The 16,643-nt window shown below is 57.0% G+C and overlaps 1 protein-coding gene across 3 annotated transcripts in view; it reads left to right on the forward strand.

Moving 5' to 3' along the window:
• ADGRB2 (adhesion G protein-coupled receptor B2) overlaps window positions 1-16,643 on the forward strand; it is a 190,606-nt gene that overhangs the window by 46,301 nt on the left and 127,662 nt on the right. For all 3 annotated transcript variants that reach the window (XM_059729584.1, XM_059729586.1, XM_059729585.1), the window contains exons 2-3: window positions 13,880-14,011; window positions 14,695-14,846. The gene's annotated coding sequence lies outside the window, so the exon portion shown is untranslated. The remainder of the gene's footprint in view (window positions 1-13,879; window positions 14,012-14,694; window positions 14,847-16,643) is intronic.

The raw sequence follows: 16,643 nt of genomic DNA on the forward strand, positions 1-16,643 counted from the left end.
ACCTGGGCAGTACGGGCCCTGGCTGTTGCCACGCTGCTCCTGTCTTTGCTTTCTGACCTGACTTCCTCATGCCTATCCCCAACTCGGGGAACCTGGTTCTTGGGGCCCGAGCACAGGTGGAAGGGGACCAGCGGGCGGGAGAGACGTCTGGAACGGGGGGCTTCCTTGCAGCTCTGTAAGCTGAATTGGAATGAAATACAAGGAGGAGCTGCCCCGCTAATAATCAGAGCCCTACGCCCAGTCTGCACCATCCCTGGGGAAGGTGATGATTAAGCTGGTGGAATTTCACCTGCCGGCGCTGTATCCCTCGAGTGCCTCCGCCTCTGATGCCTTTGGATGCAGATCAAGCCGTTATGTGTTACCCCGTGTGCTGATTGAGAGGGACATGATGAGGTGCCCCGTTCATAATGCATGATAGGGCATGATTCCTCACTTCATCAACCCCCGCCAGTGGGAGTCGGGGCGGGAGGCTGTCATAGGCAGGCTATGAAGCACCCAGCTGCATATGGGAAGCCTGGGAACGAGGGTCTCTGTTGAATAGGAGAAGTGCTGGCTTTAATTACTCCAAGCCAGCATTGCACTGCCCTGTCACGACTGGCTGGCTGGGAAGTGGATGGCCTTACGTGGGGAGGAAACTTGTGTGGAGCTGGAGTGAGAGGAGTGGGGGTGTCGCACCCAGCTGTGATGTCTGCAGGGCTCTCTGAGCCACCTGTGAATGACGTAGCTGGAAGGGGCCCGATCCTGAGCCTGGTGTAAGCCCATGGGAATGTGGTTCACGTCACCTGGGAACCAGGCTTTCTGTGGACCTGGTGCTGCAGCCCATAGGGGAGTTTTCCTGCACTGCAGGGGCGAGGTTTGCCCCTGTGTGTGTGTGTGTGTGTGTAAGCAGATCGAGGCTGGGAGGGAGTAGCTGGAGCTCTGTCCCTTGACCCCAGCTGAGGTTCTGGCCCTACGTTTGTCCTGCTTATCCCATATAGCTGCTGGGTCAGCATCTCGCAGGGGGCAGCGTCTGGCTGCAGCATGCTGTACCATCCAGGTTCCCCAGGCCTGGCGCTTGCCAAAGCATCATCATGCCCCGTGCGCTCTCTGCGTCGGCTGGGACACTGGCAGTGCAGGCTTCCTTGCAGCAGTGACCTCTGGGAGTCCGGGTGTGAGCTCCTCCATGGAGCCGTGCCAGATGGCAGCAGCATGAATCTGCAGGCAGCTTTCACCCCAATGCCCTGCCTGTCTCCAGCCAGCACCCGCTGCGCACCAGTGCAAGCATCTGGGCTGACTCCTGGGAGCTCCGGCTGGAGCCACTAATCCAATGTAGCATTTGCCAAGGACCTTGGAGGGCGGAGCGGGCAGTGCTTTCTGATGCACTGAGCCAGTCACTCTTTATCGGACCCTCCAGTGCAGCTATTTCATCTCCGCCACCTCGTGGGCCCATCCCAGAGCGTGACTCCAGTCCCATCGCCGGATCCTGGCAGCTTCTCCCCATGCCTCTTGGCTCCTTTCCCAGCTCCCAGCCTGCAGCGGGCAGGTCGCTGTGGGAGCTGGGCTGGGGTGGGATGATGCAGCCGGGCAGACAAGAGGGTTATTTGATGGTGGAAGTGCATCACGCTGTTCCCCAAAGGGGCCCTCAGGGTTTTTAATACGTGCAGCTCAGTCTTTCTCTCTAATGCACTCCGATTCTCCAAGGGGCCCCGAGTCCATAAAAGCAAACAGCTGCTTCTAAAAATCAAAGGAGGGAGAACATGCTTGCGGCCATTGCCTCTCACCCCCCCCCGTCCTGCAGTCACGCTCCCTTCACCTCTCTCTTTTACGCTCCAAGGCCTCAGTCCATGGTCCAGGCAGAGCACGGGGACTCTGGGCATGTGGGTCCATGTCTTGCCCCCACTGCATGCTCACGTGAGAGCCGGGGTGCTCAGGCCTGGTGTTCAGTAGTTCTTGTACATGCTCTGGGTTTACCAGCAAACCCTATTTCCAGAGGCAGCCCCGTTCAGCTTGGCAAGAGGAGTCTTTGGGGGGCATGGAGCACCTTGGCTGTTGCTCTGTGCCTCAGTTTACCAGCTGTGGAAGCCAGGAGCTGGTCTCTGGGATTCCTAGAGGAGCAGGGAGGGTGCCGTCTTTCTCCCTGCCTTTCATTTCCATTTGATCTAGTGCAGCCTGTGTTAGTGCCTGCAGCCAGTCTGCAGCAGACTGTGCCCGTGGTGCCAGGCAGGGGCACTACCTGGTAGTAAGAAGAGCGGTGGCGTGGTTGTACCACAAGGAGCTGCAAGTAAAGTCACTCCATCTCCCTGAGCTGGACGCTAGGCAAAGCAGTTGTCCTGTTTGCCAGCACACAGGGCCTAAGCCACAGAGGGCTTTTCCAGGAGCTTCAGTGCATCCTGGGGTTCAGCATATCCTTGGAGCTAAACTGGAGTGGCCAGGGTGGGTGCAGGGCCAAACAGGGAGCTGGGGCAGTGCAAGACATCAGACAGGAAAGGAAAGGGGTTGTGTCCATCTGCTCCTGCAGCTCAGGGCAGTGGCTGAACCTTTCCTCTCTGCCCCTGGCCAGGCTTTGCCCCAGCGCTAACTGTGCAGTGTGAGTGTCCTGGCCTGGCACCAGGGGCTTAATGGGGGCCAAGGTGGGGTGCCTCCCCAGGTGCTGCTCACCCCTCACCTCCTGAGCTAGCCACATACCCCGATCCCTGGCTGTACTGTACTCTCTGTCTCTCTCTGTGCAATATATATATATATATAAGCAAGCCCTGGATATGGGACAGGAGGAAATTATTCATGCAGGAAGCCTTGGGTGGCCTGGGACCAGTCTCGTTAGCATAACGAAGGCTGGGGGCTAACCTCAATTCCTGCAGCCCGTACATTTACAGCCAGGAGGAAGACATGCTGGGATGGAAGAGACGCATTTGGGACCCACCCCAGCAGGACTGTTCACTCCCGGGGCAGCTGGGAGGAAGCAGAGCAGGGAGGTGAAGAGGAAGAGCAATAGGTGCACAGCAGGAGGAGCCCTGCTGTCTTCCCTCCCCATCCTGCTAGTCCCAAGGGCAGGCTGAGCACCAGTGACTCCAGGGGATGAAGATGCTGCCCCACAGCATTGGTGAGGGGGGGTCTGTGGGGTGGGGAAAGGGCCTGTGAGCAACAGGGTAAAGCAAGGTCGGAGAGGGAGGGAGCTAAGCAGGGGACCACCTCTCCCCACCCTGGCACCATGCCCTAAAGGGATCAGCATAAATACACCTCCATGCATTGACCCTGCTCGCCAGGGTCTATCGATTTTCTTTTCGGTGGAAAGCTACCCTGCTCAGGTGCTTGTTGTGACACGCAAGAGTGCCTGGCTCTGCCTTTTTAATGGGTTTCAGCTCCTCTGCCAGGGCTGTGGGGCCTGTCCTGAGCGCTTAATTAGTGCAGCGCCGGGAACGCTCGGCCTTGCCTTGCCTTGCTGCCGTCTGGAGTGGGAGCGCCCTCCGCACACCTGGCAGCAAGGCAGGGAAGCGGGGCTGGGGCTGGAGGCACTCGGAGGGAGAGCAGCATCTTCCCCGGGTGCTGCCAAGCGGCGCGGGCTGGGCTGTCGGGGCGAACTGGATGCCGTTCAGAATGAGCAATAAGGTGCAGGCAGGTCCTGAAGCAGCGATGGGAAAGTTCATTGAGATGGGCAGGAGCAGAAGCGAGGAGAAAACCTGCAGGAGAGAGATGCAGGGATGAATATGGACGAGATGGAGAGGGGGGATAGTGGCAGAGAGAGAGTGAATGAGTGTGCTGGGGGTGGGGGTGACTGCATTGAGGTGGGATAAAGGGACTGGGGGCCGTGCACAGAGCAGAGAGTGGTGAGCCAGGACTCCTGGGTCTTGATCCCTGCTCTACTGTTGGTCTGCTGGGAGGGCCTTGCACCTTCTGTACCCTAGTGTCAGGACAACCGAGCTGCCCAGAGCCCCGGGGTGAAATCCCAGGCCTCTGGGAGCCCACAGCAAACCTCCCGTTGGCTCCAACAAGGCTGGATGTTGCTGTTTGGTCCTGGGAGGTGAGTGCAAAGAGCCGTGGAGATGGTGGGTGTCAGGGGTTGGGATGGGGAGGGGGGCTGGAAGACAGCCAGCAGCTGGGGTTATGTGCGGACCTCATGCCTTAATACCACCCAGCCAGGGGGTTGGGGTGATTTCCCGTGGCCTGGCACCACCTGTCACCCTTGACAGGGCATAAAGACGGCTCCCAGCAAGAGCAGGCAGGCCAGCCCCTCTGTGTGCCACCATTTGCACTCTGGGTTACGCACGGGGTGTGCGAGCCTTGTGCATGGCTGGAAGTTTTAAATAGACAGACAGACAGCTGGGGGTGGAGAGGAGGTGGAGGGAGGAACGGGCTATTTTTTCCCTTTCTGCTTTGAGCCCGGCTTTGCTGAGCGACAGGAAGAGCGGAGCTGCAGACAGAGCCGGGACTGAGCGCTGCCACCTCTCCGGTGGGGATATTAATAATCCCAGAAGGGAGGAATCGCTGATCTGGGCCAGGGCAGAGGCAGCAGCAGGACTTTGCAAGGCCAGCACAGGCAAGGCAAGATGGTTTTACCCCCTCTGCCTCCTCCACTGTGTCCCCACTGGTGGTCCACAGAGCAGCGTGGGGTGGGTTGTTGTGTGTACCCACCCATGGACATCTGCGGTTGTGGCTAGGTCTCCAGGCTTCTCCCGTTCTCTCTTTTCCGAGCCTGGCAGATAGATGATCTTCCATGTCATTATAATATAGCCCAGCCCAACCTCCATACACAGTAATCCCTTCTCTGCCAGTGGAGAAACAGAGGCATGGTGAGATCAAGGGTCTTGCCCATGGTTCCTCAGGGAATCAGTGGCAGAGGCAGGGCTGTACCTGAGGGTCCCAGTCCCCTTACCAGGAGCCTGGCCATCTTGATAATGGTCTGCCTGGCAGTAACACACAGAGGTCGCAGCCAGGGATCAGGCTTCCTGGTGCTAGGTGCTGTACAGACAAGTTGAAGATAGGCCCTTCTCTCGAGGGCTTCCACGCTAGCAAGGGAGAGGGCAGGGATGTCTCTGGGAGAGCAGAGGCTGGCAGATCAGGAGATGGAGTTGGCTGAATGGACTGAAGTGGGTGGGGGGTGGATTTTGCTCTCTTTTGTGGGCTGCTGAATCCACTGCGATCTCTTCCTGGTATCCCTAGGCTGTCAGGGATACCAGTCTCAATGACTTAGACCAGTGATTTCCATATTATGGGGCTGTTTGTGACTGGGTCACCTTCATTTAGCATCGTTGAGGCCTTGCGGTTGATTGCTGAAATCACACACTCCTGGTGCCTCTCCCTGACAGGAGGCCTGGAGTCTTTCTTGGCTGCATTATGGACTGGGGGGGTTATTCATTCTTTCAAAAAGGCCCTGTGAAAAGATGGGCTGGAGGCTTTGAGCTCAGCTTAGACCTGCTTTGCCCCAGGCTCCCTGTGTGACCCTATGCAGGCCAGTTCTGCTCTCTTGGCCTCAGTTTCCCCATGTGCAAAATGGGCATTAATAATTATTGCCTAGTTCACAGGGAGAGTTAACGCCTTCCTCTCCACAAGGCCCTTGGAGAGCCTTGCTGAGAAAGAAAGGCATTGTATGTGTTGCCTGCTGGGGCAGACGGGGCCCAGACCCCGAATGGTAGAGGAGGGGGGCTGCTACAGAGGCCACATGCAGGAGCCGCAGGTGCAGCTGAGCACCCAGCACAGGTAACACAATGGCTCATTCAACCCCCAGCCGGGGCGGCTGCATTGGCATCCATAGGGGCAACTGCAGCTTGCTCTGGTGGGGAACATTCCTGCTTGCAAGAATACAGCAAGCCAAGCCTTTGAGACTTGCACGCCCCCGCCTGCGTTGCGAGACCTGAGTCAGTGCCGGCTCCGGGATTACAGCTCAGGACACCTCAAGTCCGTGGCCTACGCTGAGCCCTTGCCCCCAGCCCCTCTCCTCCCTGGCACAGGGGGTGGCAGCAGCAGGGAGCCCAGCTTCCCCCACTCCTTGCCTGCTAACTCCTGAAGCAGCTCATCTGTCTCCTTTCACGCTGGCTGAGCTGACCCACCGTGACCCGTCTCACAGAACTAAATGGTTATTTTGCCTTGGGCTGCAGCTGTGCGTGGCCCAGACCTCTCCGCTTCTGCCTGGGAGGAGAGGGAAGACTATGGCATGACTGAGGCTCTCCTTGCCTGCATTCTGCTCTCAATCTGGCTGCTGCAAAAGGGGCCTTAGAAAAACTCCATGCCAGCTCCGCCAGCAACAGGGTTGTCCTGGAAACAAGGATGGGATATCCTGCATCCTCTACACATCAGCTATAGCCCGTGGTTCTGGAGTTGCTCCATTCAGACCTCCCTGCAGCCCTTGCTCATCCCTTTTATCCACCCCCCAGCAGAAGACTCCCCTTGTCCCCTTCCTGGGGGGCTCCTCCCAGCCCCAGGAGGCTTCATCCCTGCCCTCATCCTCCTCCATCCTTGCAGCATCTGAGGCAGGTGCTCTGGGCTGTCTTTGCCTGCAGAGCCCACGTGGCTCCCCTTGCCCGACAGCCTCACCTGCCCTTTCACCAGCCCTCCATTTAATCTGCAGTCCCAGAAGGGGCTGGCTGCGGAGAGCTCTGTACGAAGAGGGGATTACAAAGCGGAGAGTATGGGACTAACAAAAAGCAGCCCTCCCTTCCCTTCTCCTGCTGGCTGCAAGATCAAACAGGGCTTGGGAAATATGTGATGAGAACTCAGTGCAGGCTTTGTGTGGCCGGGCTGGGCTGAGATGTTCAAAGATGCTAGGGTTGGAAGGGACCTCAGCAGATCATCGAGTCCGACCCCCAGGGATGCTTGCTCTGGCCCACCATGTACAGGAGGGGAAGGCGGGAGCTGGGCTGATCCACCTGCATTGAATGGGCAGTGTTGTTCGGAGAGGATGGCATCTGCGTGGATCTGGGGAGATCCGTGTCCGTGCCTGTTGCTTTGTGTCGGGGTGAGGGCGGCTCTGGCGACACGTGTGTCTGGGTCTCCATCCAGGCTTGTGTAGGTGGGTTTTGAAAACCTCCAAGGATGGAAAGTCCACCACCTCTCTGGGTAGCCTGTCCCAGTGTTTTACTACCCTCCTCGTGAGAAAATTCTTCCTAATATCTAACCTAAACTTCCTTTGCTGCAACTTGAGCCCATGGCTCCTTGTTCTGTCATCTGCCACCGCTGAGAACAGCCCAGCTCCATCCTTTTTCAAACCCCCTTCAGGGAGTTGAAGGCTTCTATTAAATCCTCCCTTAGTCTTCTCTTCTCTAGACTAAATAAGCCCATTTCCCTCAGTCTTTCCTCACAAGTCATATCCCCCAGCCCCCTCACCATTTTCATTGCTTTCTGCTGGACGTTCTCCAATTTGTCCACATCCTTTCTTTAGCGGAGGGTCCAAAACTGGACACAGGACTCCAGATGTGGCCTCGCTAGTGCTTAATAGAGGGGAATAATCACTTTCCTTGACCTACTGGCAACACACCTACCAATGCAGCCCAGGATGCTGTTAGCCTTCTTGGTTACGAGGGTGCACTGCTGGCTCATATTCAGCTTATTGCCCACTGTCACCACCAGGTCCTTTTCTGCAGAGCTGCTGCCCAGTCAGTCAGCCCCAGCCTGCACCGGTGCATGGGATTGTTTCGTCCTAAGTGCAGGACTTTGTACTTGTCCTTGTTGAACCTCCTGAACCTTGTTGAAGCTTTTGGCCCAATCCTCCAATATGTCTAGGTCACTGAATCCTAGATCTGCCCTCCAGCATATCTACTACTCCCCCCAGCTTGGCGTCATCTGCAGACTTGCTGAGGGTGCGCTCCATGCCATCTTCCAGGCCATTGATGAAGACATTGAACAAAACCGGCCCCAGGACTGACCCGTGGGGCGCTCCACTTGATACCGGCTGCCAGCTAGATATCAAGCTGTTGATTACTACTCTTTGAGCCCAATACTTCAGTGGGTTTTCTATCCACCTTATAGTCCATTCATCCAGTTCATACTTCCTTAGCTTGCCTGCAAGAATGCTGTGGGAGACCAGATCAAAAGCCTTGCTAAAATCAAGGTATACCACATCCATCAGTCTCCTTGCATCCACAGAGCCAGTCATCTCATCAGAGAAGGCAATCAGTTTGGTCAGGCATGACTTGCCCCTGGTGAACCCATGCTGACTGCTCCTAATCACCTTCTTCCCCTCCAAGTGCTTAGAAATGGATTCCTTGAGGAACTGCTCCATGATTTTTTCCAGGGATTGAAGTGAGGCTGACTAGTCTGTAGTTCCCTGCATCCTCCTTCTTCCCTTTCTTAAAGATGGGCACTATGTTTGCCCTTTTCCAATCAGCAGGTCACCTGTCCACGATGCTGATCCCTCGGGCTGCCTCCCGGGGAGAGCGGGCAGGGGCGGGAGGAAGGGGGTTTGGACAGTCCTGCCGAGCGCCCTCTCTTTGCTCTGTGTTTTTTTTCCTTCTCCTGTTTCATTTGCAAGCAACCTGCCTTTGAAATTGAAATGTGCCTGAGATTTTTCCCCTGCTGCCAGGTCCATCTCCCTTTTCATCTGGCGATAATTAAGAACCGAATGCACCTCCCATGCAGAATTGCAGGCCGCGGCCACAGACTGCGACCTTTGAAGCTCAGAGCCAAGCGTGCCGCGCTTTCTTCTCTCTCCACTTGTTTATTCCCCTCTCTCTTTTTGTTTTTATTCCATTAAGTCGCCTTTATCCAAAGACCTCTGCCTTGGATCCCTCCTTCTCACCCTCCCAGCTCCCGTCGCCGAATGGCGGCCGCATCCTGATCATTCAGGGGAAGGCGAGAGGGTGCCCGGGTACCAGTCAAAGCTTCGCTCTCTGCCATCCCCAGCTCAGAGACAGGAGGAGGAGGAGGAGAGGCGGGCGAAGGGGCAGAGGTGAGGGCCTGAGGTGGCTGAGCAGCTGCTGCGGCACTAGCAGGAATGCTAATAACAGCCGCGGCAGATGGGACTCGAGGCAAGCGGGCTGTGCACCCAGCCTGGCGCGGTCCCTCTTGCCCGCAGCAGTTTTGCTGATGTCCTCATTGCTGGCTTCCTCCTACGCCTTGCCTGGCCTGCTCTCTCCCTCCGCAGCACCTGCTGGGCCTGGCTGGCTCTTCCGTCGTCTCTGGTGGGAGAGGGAGCCCGAGAGAACAAGCAAGGTCTGCAGTGTTCTTTCCAGCCCCGCTGATGCTGGTTCAAATCCAGCCTGGGGGATGGATGTGGCTCCTCTCTGGTGGTTGGTGGCAGCCTTGGGCATGATGGACGTGGAGCGAATGCAGATGCAAGCACCACTGGCATCACTGGTGGAGCATGGGGTGACCAGCAGAACTAAAGGCGAATCCCAGCAGCATCAGCAATGGTATAAGCTTTGACCCAGGCTGGAGCAGGCCCGAGGTAGTACTTCAGCCGAGGAAGGTGAGGCATGGATTACCCCTTCCTTTTGATTGCGAATTGGGGCTGGCTCAGCCATCCAGGAGGGGAGTCCGCTTTCACCTCAGACATGCTGGCAGTGGCAGGAAGGCCCCCAACACCCCCTTGCCACCCTGATCTGCAGGGACGCCTGTGTGGAGCCAGTCCTCATGTTCCTCTACCCCCTGGTTTATCCATCAGTGGTACCAGTGGAGAGGGGAGCACTGCTCTGCTTGGGTCTAGCCTGAGATCCATCCTCCTTTTGGCTCATCTCCCACCATTACTGCTGGTGTTTGATGGAGAGGGAAAGCAACATAGTCCCTGAGATGTGCAGCTAGGTTTTCCAAGGAGCCCAGCTCCTATTGTCCTCGCCGGAGGGGGTCTTGTGAGCAGTCCCCATTGTTTTCAATGGCAGGTGCCGGGTGCTGACAGTCACCAAAACTTCTGATGCCCGATGGTGGCTAACAGCCTTGTCTGCCAAGGAAGAGACTGTCACGGGCTGCTCTCTGCAGAGGGGCTGCCCATAAATCAGGGCTCCTAGACACAGAGTCCAGGGACCTCCCGGGGCAGGAGGAGGTTCCCTCTTTATTGTGGATGAAATGCAGAGATGGGCTTCGGCAGAACCGCCGGTCCATATAAGCGGAGAGTGTTTGGGGATTTGGAGCAACAGTGATTAAATTCCTCAGGATCGCTTCGGAGATGCAGGAAAATCAGCTCCCGGGTGCGTCTTGCGTGGTGCAGAATAAAAAGCAAAGCCTTTGTAGCTGCCGGCTGGGTCCGAGAGAGAACTCAGACAGCAAACACTTAATTACTTGTTGGGCTTTGGGAGGATAGACAGGGCTGCTTTGGATTGTCTGGTGGATCAATACGGATATTAAATTCCTCGCCAACCATTCATGGCCTCGCTCCATCTAGCCCTCCTTGGTTACCTGCTATCTCGGTTCAAGGCTGGGGTCGGTGTCTGCAGGAGGATAATTGTTTATAATCATTAATGAATCGCCTGCTGACAGATAAACTTTGCTGCCCATCTCTCTGGGCAATCAGAGCATCGGGAAAGCACGTGGCTATTGGAGCCTCATTACTGTTTCGCTCCATATTTTCTCCCCGGCTGCAGGGAAAAGGCATTGTGCTGGTAGTCTCGGAGAGTCTAAATCCCAAGGCCTTGGACTTCGCATGGATCCTTCAGGGAGCCAGAACGTGAGCCCCCACCTGCCCAAACTCCCACTCCCCACCTAGCAGCGGACGCCGCAGCGTGATTCTGGTATTATTACTATTGGTTGTTAAGCACCGTCAATTGAAAAGAGCTTATCCAGTTGCCTTAATCTCGAAGCTAAGTGGCTTCCTGATGGCCTGGTTGCTGCCCACACACCACCCCCAGAAGAAAAGAAATCTTCCTTCTCCTTGCTAATGCTCTCAAGCCGCACGTTGCAAGGCTTGGAGCTCGGCTGCCGAAGTAGCTCCGGCCTCCTCAATTGGCAAAGGAGGCCGGAGATTATTCCCGCGTTAGATTTGTCAGGAGGTGTGAAGCCTTGTTAGGAAACAAGCAGGTCCTCCTGCCAAGACCGGCACACGTGAAATGCCTCTATAAGTTACCATGGGGGCGGGCGGGAATTGTGGACCATCTCCACTGGCTTTTGTGGGGCGAGCCCCGAGTTACACCACCGCAAAATCTAGCCCGTGGTCTTATCGGGGAGTGCAGGAGGGTGTGTGTGTGTGACGGGGAGCGCTCATCCTTGTCTGGCCCTTGTTACTAATTATGGACTCCATTGCTGAGTTGGAGCGAGCTGGGACGTGTGAGTGTGACGTGTGACTAGCTTCTGTCTCCATCACTCCTGGAGCCCAGGAGCAAGGAGCCAGAGGATGGAGCCAGCGGGTGCTCACGGCAGCAAATGAAAAGCAATTCCTCCTTCACTCGGGACTGGACCCTGTCCTCGACTGCGCTCGCTCACAGCCAGCGTCGCTCCACCGATTTCAGCGCAGCGGTGCTGGAGTCCTAGCCTCAGCTCGGGATCTCCCTCGCTGCAGGGGCTCCTCCGGCCGGCTGGTTTTGTACAAAGGGTGGGTAATTTCATGACTGATGATAACACGGCTCACAGAGTGACGGCTCTGAGTGTTGCCGCAGCATCTTTCAGCCCACACGAGTTTGCAAGCCGTGCCCCCAAAGTGCAGCCAGCTCGCGGGCGGCAACCAGCCAGCGTGCTGGAAATGTGGGATGCATTCGTTGATCAGGGTCAGCAGACGAACCCCTGCTGTTCCCCAGCGTGCGGGTGGGCGCAAGGCTTTGACGTGTCGTGAGAAGGAGATGGCAGAGTGCGTGGTACCCAGGAAGGCTGCTGAGTAACGATCAAAGCCTGAGCGTCAGCAGGCTGAGATCCGCCCCTGCCTTGCACACACAACACCTACGCTCTGGGCTGGCACCCAAGCTCACCCACTTCCTGGCATTCGTGAGCAGCAGTGGAAATAATGCAACGTAAAGCTCAGCTGATGCTTCCTCCCACTGGTGACACCACTCCTCAAGTTTCCCTGCAGGGCTCTTCTATCCCAGACCCTACTTCTTTCAACCCGGAGCAGAGCCATGCCCTCCCGTCCAGCCAAGGTTAACGGCAGCTGACGAGATGCCGCAGGAAGTCATTAGGAGTCGATCACCGCTTCCTGTCCTGTTCCAGAGCTGGGTAATGGGGTGGGATCAACCGCACCCTTCTGCATGGCAGCCGGGCATTGCTATGGCCCCGGGTGCAAGCCAAGGGCAGCGTGTGTCAGGAAAGAACATGACCGCTTGTAGTGATGCTTGGACTACTAGATGCAATAGGGCAGGAATGAGTGGCACGGGGCCAGTCCGTGGGCCGGATCCCATGCATGGGGTCGGTCTGTAAACCTGATCCAGTGCAGGGTTGGTCCATGGGTGCGATCTGACGTGCAGCCCGATCTCAAGTGCTGCATCCAGCTGCACACCAGCTGGATCCAGCCTTGGATGGCCCCATGTGCTGGCTCCACCTTGCATCAGCGTAATCGAGTGCTCAGGCCCACGTCACCCGGCCTGGGGGCTCCCCACAGGTCTGGAGGTATGGCAGCTGGGGAGCGGCAATTAGCACTGCCATTGCTCCCTTGCTGCCAGACTTGCAGGAAGGTCCGTGGGCTGAATCTGGCCCATAGGCCGGAGGCTGAGTACTTCTATATTAGGGGAAGATTCACTTTCCTCGGTTGCATTCGGTGACAGACATTACTGGAGACAGGATGCTGGATTGAATGGACCAGCCTTAGCTCTGGAAGTCCTGGGCTCTCAGCCTGGCAGACTCCTGGCCCAGCTCATGGTACTGCTCAGCACAGGGGCTTCCTCTGTACCCCCCTCCAGTCAATCTGCAGATTTGCAAAGGCAGAGCAGCGGGTTCCCGTGGTGCAATGAAAGGGCTTTGCAGCCCTCCGTTCCCATCCAAGCTCGCTTCTGCCTAGCAAGCCCGGAGTTCCTCCTGGTGCATCTCGTCCCACTGTGTGGGCCCAGGGGAGGTGACCGCTCCAGGGGAGAAAACCTGTCTTTGTAATTAAGCAAAGTCATGAAAGGTTGCCATGGCACTGGAGCGGAGAAATGAAGCTGTACCTTTATTGCCGCGCTGGAGATTCTTGTCATTAGTGAGCCCTTCTGCTCAAGGGAGACGCAACTCTCTGAAGCCGAGGAAGCCACCTCAGCCTTGCCCGGATGCCCCACCCTCCACCGTCTAGCTGAGCAGAGATGGAGGGTGGCCAGGCAGCTGGCCAGGAGGGAGATCCACTGTCATGCAAGGGGCTGCGCGCTGGGTGCAACAGCTTAAGACCGCCTCGGGGCTGGGGGCTGTGGGCGCGGGTGTCGGCGATGCCTCATTGCCTTCCCACCTCTTCACCATTTCTCCTTCAGGATAACTCCCTTTCCCCCCTTGCTGTATGGGCCACCTGATTCAGATCCCAGCTCCTCCACAGACTCCCTGTGTGACCATGGGCAAGTTACTTTGCCTTTCTGTGCCTCAGTTTCCCTTTCACTGTCTTGCCCCTTTAGGTTGTCAGCTCCTTGGGCTGGGGACGATTTCCTCCTCTGGGTCTGTGCAGCGTGTGGCACAGTGAGGCCTGATCTGAGCTGATGCTTCTGGGAATACCAAAAGCCACGGCTGGTTCTGTCCCCACGCCTAGCTGTCGGTCTCCTTTAATAGACAAGCCGTGGATGAATTGCTCGTTCATGTCTTTCTCTGCCGTACAAAGACTGGGCAAGGAGCTGCTCGTGCAGCTGCTCGGGCTGTTTGTTACCTGCCCAGGGTGGAAGAGAGAAGCTATAGTGACTGATGGGGGCAGAGCTGGGGGATAGGCTGGCACCCCGGGTGTAGGGTCAACCCCCCGGCCCGTTCTCAGCTCCAGCTGGCGTTCAGCGAAGCTACATGCAAAACTATCTAGTTGGCCCCAGGCAGCTGGGACCCCTGCACTTCACCCTTCTGCGGCATCCCAAATCTACTCCCCATCTCACCCACTTATTTGTTTCCCCCTTAGGCTCCTAGCAAGACAATGCCAGGATGCAGCTCCTGCCCCAGGCTAGGGCTGCGTGGATGCTGGGTTCTGACGCTGGGTCCCTCTCCAGAGCAAACCCTGCTCTCTGTCTTGTTTTAACAGCTCTGGAGCCAGGTAAGCAAAACCTTTTAGTCTCTCGCTGCTTGGCAGGCATGTGCCGCTCACCTGGATCCCCCTTCCCTTACCCAGAGCCCTGATAGCTCCTCTGTGGAGCCCCCTCTGCCCCTCTTTGCATGCCTGTGGACTCATCCATCCCGTGCCCTGTAGCTCAGCTGGACAGGGGCATCAATCAGCCACGCTCCCACACTTGCCACCCAATGAATTGCAGCTCTCAGCAGCCATAGCCAGGGTTTCTGCTCCATCCCAATACAGTCAATGAAGTCCTAGCCTCAGTTATGGCATTACCCCTGCCCTGCGCTCTTCTTAGGCCCTGCCTGCCATCGTACTGTCTCTGGCTACAGCCTGAGCTGTGTCCTGGCAGGCCTGTCTGCTCACCTGCCCACCGCGGTCTATAGCGTGGTCTCTATGTCTGGGTGACCTAGCAGTGCCTGTCACCAGCCCAGCTTTGTTGGGATTGTGCACCCACTGCCCGCCGTCCACATCCACCCCATTTCTTCCCCTCACAGGCTGAAGCTGCTCGGGCTTTACCCTCAGCAGCTGGCAGCACCCTCTTTGCTGCAATGCCCTAGCATTGGGCTGGGGGGATTGCACGATGTGGTATTTGATTGCATGCTTTGTGGTGTCCCCGAGTGCTCCAGCACTCTCTGCTATCAGTGCCTTTTGTTCCTCTCCACCAGCACCGCAGCACGATTGTACCTTCACACCCTCAGGTTTTGTGGGCTGGTAAGCACCGAGCGTGCAGCTAGCGCTCCTTGACTTGTGTCTACGGATCCTTGAACTCCAGCGCGGTCATCCATCCAATTTCCAGCAGCTGGTTTTTGCAAGAAAGGTGTGTGTTGTATGTGAGAAATTATGGTAATTTTTAAAAATTATTATTATCATCGTCAACGATCATTGTCTTCATCATCATCATTATTTGTTGTTACTATTATTATTATTATCATAATAATTTGTTGTTGTAGTGGTAGCAGTAGTAGCACGGGGCACGCTTAGCTGGAATTGGGGCCTGTAGGGCCAGGCACTGATATCCCAGCAAGTGCTGACCCTGCCTTACTGGCTTTATTACCTAAGCAAACTGCAGGTGCTTAAACGGAAGTGGAGGGGACCTGACCAAGGTCGCTCACTGGGTCAGTGGCGAAGCGAGACACAGACCCCAGTCTTCCTGCCTCCCAGCTGTGCGCTTCATCCACCATCCCTGCCTCTGCGAACGGGCAGGCTGAGCCAGCGCTGGGTGCAGAGGCAGCGGAGGGGCAGGAGGATGCCACGTGGCTAGCTTAATAATGTAGAGAAATGAGTCAGTCGGTGAGCTGGGCATGGGGCTGGTCCCCGCGCCGCATGTGCAGGAAGTTGGTAATTAAGCACCACCCGGCTGCCTGCCTGGCCGTCGTGGGGGAGCGGTTTTACCATCCGCTCTTCCAGGGCTCAGGAGAGCTACATAACAAGCACTGATAATTAGTAAAGGCAGGGCCGAGGTGTTACAGCGGCAGTGCTGTTTCTGGCGACTCCTTACAGAGAGAATGAGGATGCTCTGCCCCTTCCCTGAGCCCCGGCGCTATTTCACCTGCCTCTCCTTGCACAGTCCTGCTTGCTGCAGGCTCCCCTTGGCAGTCATTGACTCTTGGGTAGCAACTGTGCATGGAGAGGATGCTATAGGTACCCTTAGGACCAGGGTGGGCAATTATTTGGGCCAGAGGACCACTTAGGGAGCTTTGGTGAGCTGTCACAGGCCGAGTCAGCACCAGCCATGTCCCGTCCCCTGATTTTGGGGCTGGGGCCTGGGGCAGAGCCAGTCTGCTCCCCGCGCACTCGTGCCTGCAGACCCGGCACCCTCCGTAGGGACGTGCAGGCAGTGGATGGTGGCTCTGCCCTGGCCCCCAGCCCTGTCACTGCCCCGTGATCCTGATCCTGGCTCCTGTCCCACTCCCGGATGCCGCTCCCCGCCATCCACCCGGCCCAGCGTGCCCTGCCCATGCAGGTCCCGTGGAGACCCTACCCGCCAGCCTGCCCGCTCTGTCCAGCGCCCCCGGCAGTCAGTGCAGGGTGCATGGGCCAGGGTACCCAGGCATCAGGGCTGGGTCCAGTGGCAGAGGCTGGCAGTGGGAGCTGGAAGCAGCTGCTGCTGCAGGGGCTGCCTGGAAGTGAGTCCAGCTGCTGCACTACTTCAGTCCCTCTGCACACCTGGGGGTGACGGGACTGGCTGTACGTGCCACAGCCCAGCTGCCCCCCACAGCTGGGCCAGGCAGGGCCAAGGGACCCATCACAAGCTGTATAAAATCCCTTGGCAGGCCGGACCCAGCCCGTTAGCTGCATTTTGCCCACCCCATTAGGCTCTGTGCTGCTAAAGCTTTACTCCTATGAATAGCCCTGCTGGAGCCCATTGGATTTATGGTGGAGTCAGGGTTGCAAGATTTGGCCCCTGAATTGTAAGCGCTTGGAGGGCGGGGGGGATGGCACTGCTTTTTTTCTTAGCTGCTGTGTGCACCCTCCAGCACAGTGAAGTTCTGCTGTGATTCATCAATAGAATTAATTGAACCTGGGACCATTAATTCTGTATCATTCGGTTCTATGGGGCATTTTTTTCTGGCTCAGTTAGTGTCCACCTAACTGTTCGGTCGGCCAAAATTCA

The sequence above is a fragment of the Alligator mississippiensis genome, chromosome 6, assembly GCF_030867095.1.
Source record: "Alligator mississippiensis isolate rAllMis1 chromosome 6, rAllMis1, whole genome shotgun sequence".
NCBI classification, from domain to species: domain Eukaryota; kingdom Metazoa; phylum Chordata; order Crocodylia; family Alligatoridae; genus Alligator; species Alligator mississippiensis.